Source organism: Thermobia domestica, chromosome 4 (genome assembly GCF_964235325.1).
Source record: "Thermobia domestica chromosome 4, izTheDome1.hap1.1, whole genome shotgun sequence".
NCBI lineage: Eukaryota > Metazoa > Arthropoda > Insecta > Zygentoma > Lepismatidae > Thermobia > Thermobia domestica.
Genome location: NC_137457.1, coordinates 130296274 through 130309198, shown reverse-complemented (window position 1 = coordinate 130309198; position 12925 = coordinate 130296274). Strand labels below are relative to the sequence as shown.

Here is a 12925-nt window from a genome sequence, read left to right as displayed (position 1 = left end):
CGTTTTCGGCTCTACTATGCATTTTGAAGAGACACAGATGATTCCAAGACTTACCTATTAACGCTCGGACTCTGCTAAACACACATACTTCTGTACCAGTAAAAACAGTGACCCCTGGCTATTATTGTCATATAGGCATCAAAGACAATCTCGAAAAATTGTGGCCTCATGTAGTGGAGTCAGTTTCTTCAGTAGAATTGATGATAGGTATAGATGGACTGCCTCTCTTCAAATGTAATACCGGTGAATTTTGGCCAATTTTAGGTTCTGTTTTTAATGTTCCTTCTTTAGATTCGAAAGTCTTTCCGATTTGCATTTATTACGGGAAGAAAAAAGCTACTGAATGCAAGGACTTCCTTGCAGAATTTATTACTGAAGTCTCATTGTTGATTAACAATGGCATTGAGTTAAATGGTGAACAACGGTCTGTCAAGGTAAAGGGCATTTGTTGTGATGCACCAACCAAAGCGTATATATTGGGTGTTAAAAGTCATACTGGATACAGCTCTTGTACAAGATGTAAACAGGAAGGAGAATTTATCAATGGTCGAATGGCATTTCCCGGATTGGATTTCGTTCATTCATTTCCTCTTGATTATATGCATTTGGTATGTCTCGGAGTTATGAGGACAATGCTGTATGTATGGATGTTCGGTTCCGTTCCGTTCCGTTCCCCAGTGTGTAATTAACTCCATTTCTTCTAATTTGATTTCTCTCCAATGTTTCGTTCCTTTTGAATTCTCTCGTAAACCTCGCTGTCTTGAGGAGATGAAAAGGTGGAAAGCAACAGAGTATCGGCAGTTTCTGTTGTACAGGACTGATAGCTTTGCATGATGCCCTTCTTCCAGATTCAGAGCATATTTATAATATTTTCTTGAGTTTGCATATTTCCTTAAGAATTCTCTTAAGTCTTACTCATTGTTATCAACATCAAACTTACGCAAAGAATTTTCTTATACATTTTGTAAATTCTTTCAAAGATATATATGGACAGCAGTTTATTACCCATAATTTTCATGGCCTCGTACATTTAGCCGATGATGTTTCGACGTTTGGACCACGTGATCTTTGCAGTGCCTTTCAGTTTGAAGATTTTCTTCATTCATTAAAGAAGCTTGTCCGTAAAGGTGATAATCCTTTGCAACAGGTTTTTAAACGTTAAATTGAAATGTCAAATTCAGGAATTTGGTTCCAAAATAAAAAAAAACAACTGATTTTAAACCACAGTGACATGAACCAATACGCTATCTGTTTCCGCATACTTCAGGACCTCTAACAGAGGGATGCGATGCATCAAGACATTTAAAACTGTACAGTTCAATCTGTTCAAGTTAACTACTACTGCTCCGAATTCTTGTTGTCGGTTGAATGACGGAAGTGTTGTGCTGGTTTCTAATTTTGTTTATTCTGTTTCTTACGAGACCAAGGTCGTACTGTACAAAAAGTTTATGAGCAAAAAGTCCTTTTATGGACACCCTTTCTACAGTAGTTCTTCGCTGGGTATATATAAGGTCGATCAATTATCAGATATTCAAAGCAGACCAGTGTCAGAAATAGATCAAAAGCTTGTCTTCTTAACCCTAAAAGGAAAGTCAGTTGTGTTGCCACTATTACATTTAAATTAGTGCATTTCAGTATCATTTGGTTCGTGTTTCATTTTCGTAGTGTTTTTTCTTCTCAATTGTACTAAATAACTATTTATGTAAGTCCATTACAATTTGATATCTGCAGTTTTCCAGTGGCATTATGTCTTTCCAAAAATTTGCCATAGTAAAATTTGTTGAAGAAGATGATGCTCCTGGAGTGGTAGCAATGAAGTGGTTGACAGAAGACGAAGGTCATTGTTTTTTTCCTAATGTCACTACAGATGAAAAGAAAGTAAGATTGTTACGAACAGAATCGGAACCGAGCAGAGAGTGGCAGTTGCATCCAATCAAAGTATGCGCAAGTACAGTAAGTATGAAAATATTTATATATATATTAAATTCCATTATTTTTACTGAATTCTGGTAGAGTGTATAACCAATTAATTCTTGTGTAAGGATAGTTCCATATCATAATATTTTGTTTGTTTACTAAGTGTAGCATCCATTTTTAGTATTGAGGATATCGTGCTGTCTTGAACTGAACGCGTTGTTATTTGTTCCTTCAGCAACCGAAAGTGACGTCCTTGTACGCTATAAGACGTCATCATACATCCAGCCGTACTCATCATCCGCAAATTTCATTTAAATATTTGAAGGACCGCGATGGCTCAGTGGTAGAGCGTTCACCTCTGGTGCGTGGGGTCCCTGGTTTGATCCTAGCTCGCGCCAAGTGGGATTTGTTGTGAACAAACCCTGTGTGCATGCATTTTCTCGGGAACAAACACTGTATGCGTGGATTTTCTCGGAGTTCTCCCGCTTCCTCCCACTGTGTGCATTCCCCCATTTCGTTAATTTCTCATCATTAGCGACTCCCTTAGCCTCTGTGCATAATTGTGGGACGTTATACTATGTATTTCATTTTATCTCACTTAAATGTTTGAAAATCTAACAAATATATTCACATAGTTTTCCTTACCATAGGTGTCCAAACTCGCGAGGCCGACGCTCATGAACTCGGCACTCGCTCTCATCTGGGCTCTGGCTCAATAATTGAGTGCGAGCGCAGTTGGGAGAAGTGAGCGCGAGCCCAGTTGAAAGAAGTGATTGCGAGCCCGAGTGAACGGGAGTGCAGTACAAAATTGCCATGTATATGCAGGGACACAAGCCTTTTAGGAAACCTTAACACAAATTGTTCCTGGGTTTCTTCAAAACTACTCATCCTGAAGAAGGTATTGATGGCATGGGATGACAAACACGTTCTTGCAATGTGAAACACATTTCAGTATAAAAAAGACATTAGTAACAAGGCTGTCTCAGAAATTTTGTCCAGAGGGACAAAATTAAAATGTTAAGAGTTGAACTGTGACGGTATTTGCTGAAGGAGTACTCTTCACAAGAGTGACAAGTATCTTCAGTTTACTTTTCTCTGAGTGAGAAGGGCGGTTGGTCACATCCGAAAGGTTGGGAAGGTGTCCAAACTTGAGAGTTCGACACTCGTGAGCTCGGTACTCGGGCTCAATAATTGAGCGTGAGCCCAGTTGATAGAAGTGAGTGCGAACCCGAGCGAGTCCAGTGCAAAATGGCCATCTATGTTCCTTACTCAGATGTATGGTTAGTAATTATCCTTCTCTGCCCCATTGGTATATATTAATTTGAAAATAACATTGGTATTTTAAAACATGGATGTATTATGTATTGCTTTCGATAAGCTTCGATCACTTGCTATAATAGACATACACACATTCATACAATCTACTCTTTACTGGTCTTTATTACTAATGGAACTCATGGAACGCATTTCTAATCTTGATTTAAAATATTCCTTTGGCGATCAAAATTTCTTAAATGATCATCAGTATTCCAAACACATTCATCTAGTAACCATCTTAGAAGATGGTAACTCGATTAATATGCTCGAAATATTGATAATTATGTAAAGAAATTATGGTCTTCAAACAAATCCCTTATGGTAACTCGATTAATATGCTCGAAATGTTAATGATTATTTAACACTACACTGCTCGCGCAGATTACTTTGTAGTCCAGTGACTTTCAGTTTTCTGGTATCTGAGGGTTGGCAACACTTGTGACCTTGAGCGGTCGTCTACCTTCCTTCCCCTTTTCTAGAACGCCATTAGTCGAATGATAGCACCCAAAGTCAACACACTGATGTTATACGCTTTGTTATTTTCTCATGGACTACTATAGTAATCCGTGCGAGTACTGACGCGATAGTTTATTTTCTGGCTAACGTTTTAACTCTTCTCGTTTTGAATGTATTATTTCACATTATTCGCTCAAATATACGTGATATATATGTTAGTTTAAAATGTCAGAGCAAGAACAGATACGACTTTGGCTAACAGAAACCTGAAAGTGACGACAAAATGGTTTTGAGTATAGAACACTAAGATGAAATAGAGGACGATGTTATAGAGTAGTACCTCTAAAGAAAGCGGTAGTGACGATTTGGAAGAAATAGAAGATGAAGAAAGGAACGGTGTTATCCAGAAAGGCAGGTTTCACGGAGAATATTACATTGGAAAGGGCAAAATCACCAAATGGTATATTCATCCAGTGCACCCAAGAAATACGCGAACACAGCGTCATAACATCATACCTACACTACATAGTTATTACTTCATAGAACAATACAAAATTTGGAGTTGACATATTGGACAAATTGTGTCACCAGTGTGATACAGCCAGGAATTCGCAAAGATGCCACTCACTCTCTTCTTCCACGTGTTAAATGTTGCTGAAGTAAACTCTGTTATTGTTTTCTAAGCAAATAACAATGATGCTATGATCAACCGTACCTCTTTGTGGAAGATAAAGAAACAAGTTTACCCGAAAAAGATGTTTCGGATGCAGTAAGTGGATCTGCTCTGACCACAATCACATTCTTTGCACTGACTCTTGTGACTGAAACATCCAAAGTTTTGCCTATTTTTGACCTTGTTTTCGAGTGTAAAAGTTAAACTTGCAAACAATTTAACAACTTCTTTTTATTTTTTATAACAGTTTTTAACACTTTAAGTGCAAATTTCCCGGTTTATTTCAATTTTTAATCAAGTAGCAAGAAAATAAACGAACATTTACAAAAATATAGCAAATTGCATACGCATTCTAAATGTTTGAATTTTAATTCTTTTTATGTATTAAAAAACAAAATGTTTGCACTGAAATATGTTCTTTATTGCTTGTGAAATCCCACAGAAATAATGTAAAAATTATCAATTGAATAACCACTAATATATATATATTTATAAAATGGACTACAATAGTAATCCGCGCGAGCACTCATGTTTCAACAATTTCATGCGAGTACTGTAGTGTTAAAGAAATTATAGCCCCTAAAGAAATTAAAGAAACAAACTCTTAAGGTTCGTATTTTAATATAAATTTAGTCATCACTTTTATTATCTTTTTTTTTCCTTTATATGTATGAAGAGACACACACAGACAAATCTAATACTGGTTCGTTTCAACAACAAGCCTAAATGAGTGGTTACTATGTTCGCTGTTTTAGCGGAGAAAGTAACGTACTAGTTCAAGTTCAGAACAAATAAGGAGACGTAGGATTTTGATCTTTAATTTTTCTGTTCCAGCAACATATTCGGAAACCAGGTTGCATTTAAGGAAAGCAGAAGATACTTCAAATTTTGAAAGTGACGAAGAGGGGCCGAGAACAAGTAAGAGAAAAGTAAAGAAATGTATTCTTCCTGACGAAGAATATGATTCGCTAAATTTAGTAAGTTTAAGTGAAGATGGAATACAAGAAACTATTAAGAAATCTTATTATGTGAGACACCCCTATCCTTCTTTAGAGTCTTTCGAGTCAAACATGCCTATAGATGCAACACAACCTTACACTGAGGTCAGAAAACTGGAACTGTGTCAGCGCACTTACCTAACCGGCTCTTGTCAGGAAATAGTGAAACATCGACGACAACATCGAAGCAGGCTCCAAGTAGCGGATTACCTATTAGATTTTCCTCTGAGAATTCGACAGGAACTTCAGATATACTTCGAGGTACGTACGTAAATCAATTGCAGTTGATCGTACATTTTCAACAACCAGCCTTGGAACGGGAACTATTATTATGGGATCTCTGAACCTCTTTGGAGTTATCCGAATAGTCTACTTTGATTTAAAACAGGATTTAGTTACATTACGAATGCCGAAGTCGTGCACTGTAGACGTAAGGCTATGCATGAACATTATGTGTAATACTATTGTAATACTTTTAATAATCTGTGCTCATATTATACATATAACAGGCGGCCCGAAGCCAAAAAGTAGTCAAGACTTAATTTATGATTGTTAGTCCTGTTTATTTCTAAGCAGACTTATATATTTTATCTATTTGATTTGCTGTTCTGCAAGGAAAGTACGGTTATGTAACTTATTATTATTATTATTATTATTATTATTATTATTATTATTATTATTATTATTATTTTATACTTGAAAAACAAGAGTGGAAATATGGAACAGTAAACTGTTCTGTTTGAAGAGAGTCATGCTATTCGATTTTATTTAGTACTGAGGATCACTGGACGGAAAATGCTGTTAGTATTTGGAGACAGATTGATTTTTATGGTATTAATAATACAAATGAATAGCAATTTTATCAAATACACATTCACACACACAAAGTTTAACTTTATGCTTTTGCGGTACAGTTCGTCAGAAAAAAAGGAAAGACGGAAAAAAGAAATTGTGAAGACCACAATATTACAAAATTTAAATAACATGTAAATTCTAGTTAAAGACCCAGGGTTATGTCCTTAACCATAGAAAGATGAAGGTGGGTCAAATTTACCCTCACTTTCTTTTCCTCTTTGCCCGAACAAATGAATTTTTACAACGTTTGATTTTTTTTTGTAATCTAATGTTAAATTTAGTTTTATTAGAAAGGACATTTTTTTAGCGCAGGTGACTAAATACATTTTTTAGCAACTTAGAAATGTTAAGAGAAGTACAGTTTTACTTTAATAGGATCATTGTATACTTATCTATTCTTTGAAAGGATGACTAAATTAACATAACCTACTCTCATACATTGATCAAACGTAATACTCTCAGGTTTAGTATAGTAACTTGTCTATACAGGCTATTGTATTTCAAGCTACTTCTTGTCTGCTAACCAAATGCGGTAGTAGTCTGTACTGGGACTTATATTTGTAATATTTCCTATTAAAATAAAATTTCACAAGTCTTAAAATAATTTTACAACTCACGCTTATTAGTAGCAGTCATTAAATAACTTTAAACTATATTAGTAGGGTTAAAATTGGAAGTTACAACCGCGAGCAAAATTGACCCCACTTAGTCTTTCACGTGACCAATTATAGTTTAGTCTTCCTAGGGTTAATATTAAGGAACACGGATGACTAATGATAGTGAATGATTGTGAAGGAATTAGCGGCATGAGAACGGGAAAACCCTCACAAATATGATATTGTCCACCACAAACTCATGAAGCCGGAGATTGAACCAAAGATCCGTCGCACCAAAAGGCAACGTTCTACCTCTGACCAATCACCCTTTTCCTTCCGCAGTGCTGATGAGTGACATCATACTCTAATGACCTGGTCATAATTCTCCAACGTAGTGGTCTTCTACACACGTCTTCCTAATTGTTCCCCACTTTATCCCCCAAGATTTCTGATTAAATGAATAGCCAAATCGTATTTACATAAAATCTTTGAGCTTTGTACCACGGTTATGCGGGGCAGCCTAAAGGAGTCGGTGATGATGAGAATGAATTTGATGGAGTGAAGAAAGTGGAGGGAAACAGTAGAACCCTGATAAAACGTACGCACACGGTGTTTGTTCACCACAAACGTACACTCATGTCCAAAATTATTGTCGCATGTCTATAAATATGTTGTTGTAGGAATAAAATTTGACAACGAATTCGCCCTGTATTTCTTATAATGTTGGTATGTGCATAATCCTCAAAGACATGTATGTGGCAAATTTCATGTCAGAAAAGCAGTAAACAAGAACAATAGAACGAAAATAGAACTTTCGTGTCCATTTAGCAACATTTTGTTTTACTCATTCTAATTTACGTGCTTATAATTCTTTCCCTATAAATTTTTCCACAAATATACATTTCCCGATTATACACATAGTATCGGTATTAAAAGTATCCTGCAAAATCATTATCAAATTATATTCTTACAAGAAGATAGTTATAGATATGCGACAATCATTTTGGACATGAGTGTACATTTTATTGTTTCAATGATTTGTGAAATAATATATTTTCTAGTTATATTAACACCTTCAAAACAATATTTCCTAAAATTTATTGCAGATATCAGAATGGTACTTGGCCAAATACAATCTACTTTAGCTGACCTTAGTGCAAGAATATCTTCCGTCGAGAAGAAGGTCGACACACTTCTAAGTAATGGTGTGAGTGTGAAAGCAGAGTCCATAAACGAAGAATCCGAACTTCTTGGCCTTCTGCCTCTGCGAACGTTGGATGATTTTCAAACATTTGAGACAAAAATTGAAGATCCTAACTTCGGAAAGAAATACGTAAGTGTCCTATCAAAACTGTACAAGTTATGAAGCAGGTTTCAAATCTTTGTTGTATTTTTTAATTTACGTCCTTTTGGAACATCTCTCTTTTGATTAAATGTTAGCATCAACTCCATTTTTGCCAATTTAGCCATTATCGTGTGGATTAGCTATGTACTATAATTTTGGTCAACTTGCCATTCATACTTGCTAATATATAGTCATTTAGGCGGCAATTAAATCTTTTGTAGTCATTTTTTTAAAAATATGAAAAACCTAAAAAAAAGAGTTTATCTTGGTATTTTTCTAATTCTTCTGTTTACAACACCACTTACATTGTCACAGTAGATTAGATATCTTTTATCCGTCACCGTAAATCAGGATTCCTGGATCTGGTTTCTCCATAGTCAATTTGTTTGATTAGTTTCTAGTATATTTTTAGTTTGGGTTGATGTTGAGATTCGTGCATGTGTATGTATATATTTTTGTGCTAGATCAATAGTGTTATCAAGACATGCCAGCATTTGAAGTTGAAAATAATTCGAGAGATTTTATTTCTTCTAGTCAATGAAGGAACAAATTGTATTATGAAACTGTTTGATTTGAGGATATCAAAAGATAAATAATATTAGAACTTTTTGTAAACTAGTAGACAAAAAGTCTCAAATTGTTACTTTCTTTATTCCTTAATTCTGTTACCTATAATTTAAGGTAAGTTGAGCCATTTTTAGCTATTTTCTGACACTACTTGTTGGCAGCACTGTTCACCCACTGTTTCTTGTTACTTTTGGAAGTGTATGTAATTTCCATATGCATACACACACACATACATACATACAAACATATATATATAATATGTGTGTGTTTTTATTTTTTCTAATTCAAACGGACTATGGTCCTTTTAAATAACCGCTATTCCGATATAAATCTGAAAGTTACTAAATAAATCCCAGGCAAACAGTTTTCGTTAGTCACGTAGCCCATTTGATACGGCCTTCCATGAAACTCAGAACCCCATGCCATTTTTTTCACACTTTACATTACGGTATCTAAAAATTAATCTAGTTTCATTCATGCTTCGTTATTTTTTTTCCAGTGGTAGAGAAACATAACAATACGGACCCTTATATATATTGTTTTTCTTTTCGATTTCAGCATGAATTAGATCTAAATAATTTCCTTTCTTTCAGGTAAAAGTATTATTGTCAATTGGTGATAAGGATTTAAAAGGTTTCGCTCACATTGCAATAAGAAGAACTTCGTGCGACAAGCTCGCAATGGAATTCTTCTACTCTGGCAGGAAAACCAAGGATCATGAAGCAAAAAAACACACCTTTGGGTCCACCCAAGTGTGCAAAAAGATCCACAGTAAGTTGATTTGAAAAGTTGTACTGAAATATTTAAATTCATTTATTTATTTATGCTAGTAGCCATACAAAATTCCAGTTTGCTTATTACAAAGTCTTACTTCTCTCGTACTGGACGTGTTCTCATATTAGTATGTCCTAAGCAATCAGAAGTAATTCCTCATGAATAAAGTATGCTTTGAGTATTTTAGGATGCTTTTACTGTCAAGTAGTAAAATATGTAAACGTGTTCACCCTTACTGGGTGAATATAACATCTGTGTAGAATATATAGAAAATTCAATAACTGATCCAACACTCTATATTGTAAACAAAGCTTTATTGGCAAAGTACACTTTTAGACAAACCTTTGCTTGAAAAAGCATTCAAAAACAATTTGTAAGCTGTACGGTAAACCTAAAACCAAATAAAATTCCAAGGTAGGAATGATTCCAGAGCTAAATAAAGTCAATAGTGTCAACGAATTTAAATATAAGTACAGTGTAGGAATCACTACTGTTCAACCGGTGCTAACTAATTTAGGAAGAATTAGTGATTCCGATATTAAAGAACGCCAATAGCAGTATAATTTTGCACCGGACTTTTCGTGTATACCTGTAAATTTGATACTGTCTACCACACGAATAAAATCACTTCTAAAATGTCAAAAGTTAATTATCTTCTAAAGTGTAAGGTATGTATGTATGTATGTAAGGTATACAAGGTATACACGAAAATTCCGGTGCAAAATTATACTGCTATTGGTGTTCTTTAATATTGGAATCACTAATTCTTCCTAAATTAGTTAGCACCGGTGGTCCATTTATCGTGTTATGCTCTTCTAACTTTTAAACTAATAGACAAAAGGCGCTAAAATTTTGCATCCTACAAGAATCGGCAGGCGGGGGGGCAGTCTGATGTATTAGCTAATGACACCAGACTAACAGTGTTGCCAACTCAACATACAATTATATATTTTTCAAACCGCACTACGTCAGATTATTACAAATTTCAAATTTATACAAAACGAAAACCTACAATATTGCACTTATTGTTCAGTGTTGCAAACTGAATGGTAATGCTTATATAAGAGCTTGTGTGTGTGAGCCCCTCCCTTTGATGAGTTTCAGGCGAAGCCATGGCTCTCTATTTCTTTCTATGTTCTGAAGCCTTACCTTTAAACATATTGTCTTTTTAACTTTATTTCCAGCATCTTTGATTGTACATGGATACCTTCGAGTTCAACGCATTAAAGTATATGGCTAGTAGATTTTAAAAATATTAATTAAAGTATTATCAGTTATAAGGCACTACCGTAAGAAGCTCACAGATTATAATTTATCATTGAAACTCCATAAAAATTATTATTAATCATATATTATTATACAAATTCTCGATAATATTTCTCAAGACTTGAACAAACATGTAGAAATCAACTGTAGTAGTTGGTTGTATAGTGTGTCAATCATCTAGTTTCCGCACACAATTAGTCATTGTTACATGTTGTTTAATTTATTTTTCTATTTTCTTTGAAATGAACTTATTTCTACTTCAAATCTATTTTTTAAATATACTTTCAATTAGTAAACATCTTTTGTATACTTTTAGTATTTATTCAAATTTACTAGTAGTATTAAACGTATATGTAATGCAAATTAATTTTAAAAAGTCAAGGGCCATTTAACTACTTAAAGAAAACAGTGAAACCACATAATTAAATTTCCAGTTCCAGTTCATAAAAAAATCCCTATATAAAATAATAGGCTAAAGTCCAAATAAGTCACAGGTACTCAACACCATTAAGTAAAGTATCAGAATATGACAAAAGCGAAATAAACTCAAATAAACTTAATGTCACAGTTACGGTAATGAGTCATCCCTTCTTCATTTGATATGTATGATGAAGGCAATATGCAGGCCTTTCTATCAGTGATTCTTGTGTTTTGAAAGAATGAAACGTTGCAAAGATGTATTCCTCCGCTGTAAGGCTCAGGATTAAAATCCGTTTGTTTTACTGTCACAAATAATTCCAGTGAATTGTTGCTCAAGACGTCCTTACGTATTAGTCACCAGTAACTTTTTTTAAGAGAAATATTTCATTGAACCTCTAAGGTATGTTCCAAACTCGTTGCAAAATAGTACGAAGTTGTCCGTGTACACGGTACCTACTTTAGTAAATTCTACACTTTTCCTGTGAATTGCGAATTACACTTTCCCTTGCATTCTGTTGTACATGACGCAGGATAACACCTTGTAGGTCATCATCTATCATTTGTGTTGCTCCGTGAAGAATACATGGTATACAGGTTCACACACTTATGGCCTATCTTTCCTGTGAATCGTGAGATCAGATTGCATTTCATACAAGACATGGAGAAAATAATTAAAGAAATAAGTAAATATTTGTTCTTCCATCCCTCAGTGATTTCTTACATCAGTTGATCACTTAGTTTGTTTTTCGTAACGCCGTGCTTATACAACCGACATGCTTCCAAGCCATGGATCACCAGATCTGAGAAACGAATACCAGGCACTGTTGTCTTGTGTGGCACTTACTTCAAAGAATAACAATGTATTTTAATGAAAGCGTATTTATAAGGTAAACAACATGAATGTTTTCTTTTAACTATGCAATCAATTACATGTTTTTCAGTACGTATTTATGATCGTTATTATTTTGCAGAGAACGAAGAAATTCAAAACCTGTAGTGGGAGGTGACACCGTTGATGTTGAGGAACCCAATTAAGGAAATAAGTTAGATATAATACAAAAAATGTAAATAAGTTCAATAAATAACATTGTAATGGAAGCTGATTGTTTTCATGGAACCTTATATCAGTTATTGCGTAGAATGTAGAGATAATTTATTTCAATTATGTAGCAGCAGGATGCGAAATCATAAGAGTTATGATCGGGGAGAGATAGGAGTAAATAAATAAGTAAAAGAAAATGCACTGGAAAGTTGTGAAATAAAGATTTCATATATTGAACATCCAAAATTATTGAACTATATAAGGTTAGGGATAATGCTTAACCACTAGGCTGTCCACTAACTGCACATATTTACTGTAAATAGTTTGTATACTTGTGACAGTGTCAGTGTCACCTTATCTCTCCAGTAAATTATTGAGGATGAATTTTCTTACAAAATTTTGAAGCAAGGGAATGGCCATCCTCAGTATTTCGCACCCTGTGTAGCAGTGGTTCTAGGATTTCATTTATATTTCTTTCTTTCCTGAAATCTGAAAATTTAAAAGTTTGCTTAGCCCTTGACGCTTGTCTAGTGGTGTACGTCTTTGGTGCACCTAGGGTCGTGGTCGATTCCCAGTGGAAGACCTTACAAAGATTGATCCGCATTACTGTTCGGATTCTACAGGTCACTGTCTCATATAAAGCTTCGTGCTGAAACAGGACGCTCAACTTCAACATCAAACTCTGGTTAATAGTAAACT

General features: G+C 34.7%; 1 long non-coding RNA gene across 1 annotated transcript; it reads left to right on the top strand.

Moving 5' to 3' along the window:
• Nucleotides 1-1735: 1735 nt before the first annotated feature.
• LOC145683355 (uncharacterized) lies at nt 1736-5559 on the top strand. The gene is made up of 2 exons (XR_014131060.1): nt 1736-1953; nt 5198-5559. It is a non-coding gene; the product is annotated as an uncharacterized LOC145683355 (long non-coding RNA).
• The last annotated feature ends 7366 nt before the right edge of the window (nt 5560-12925 follow it).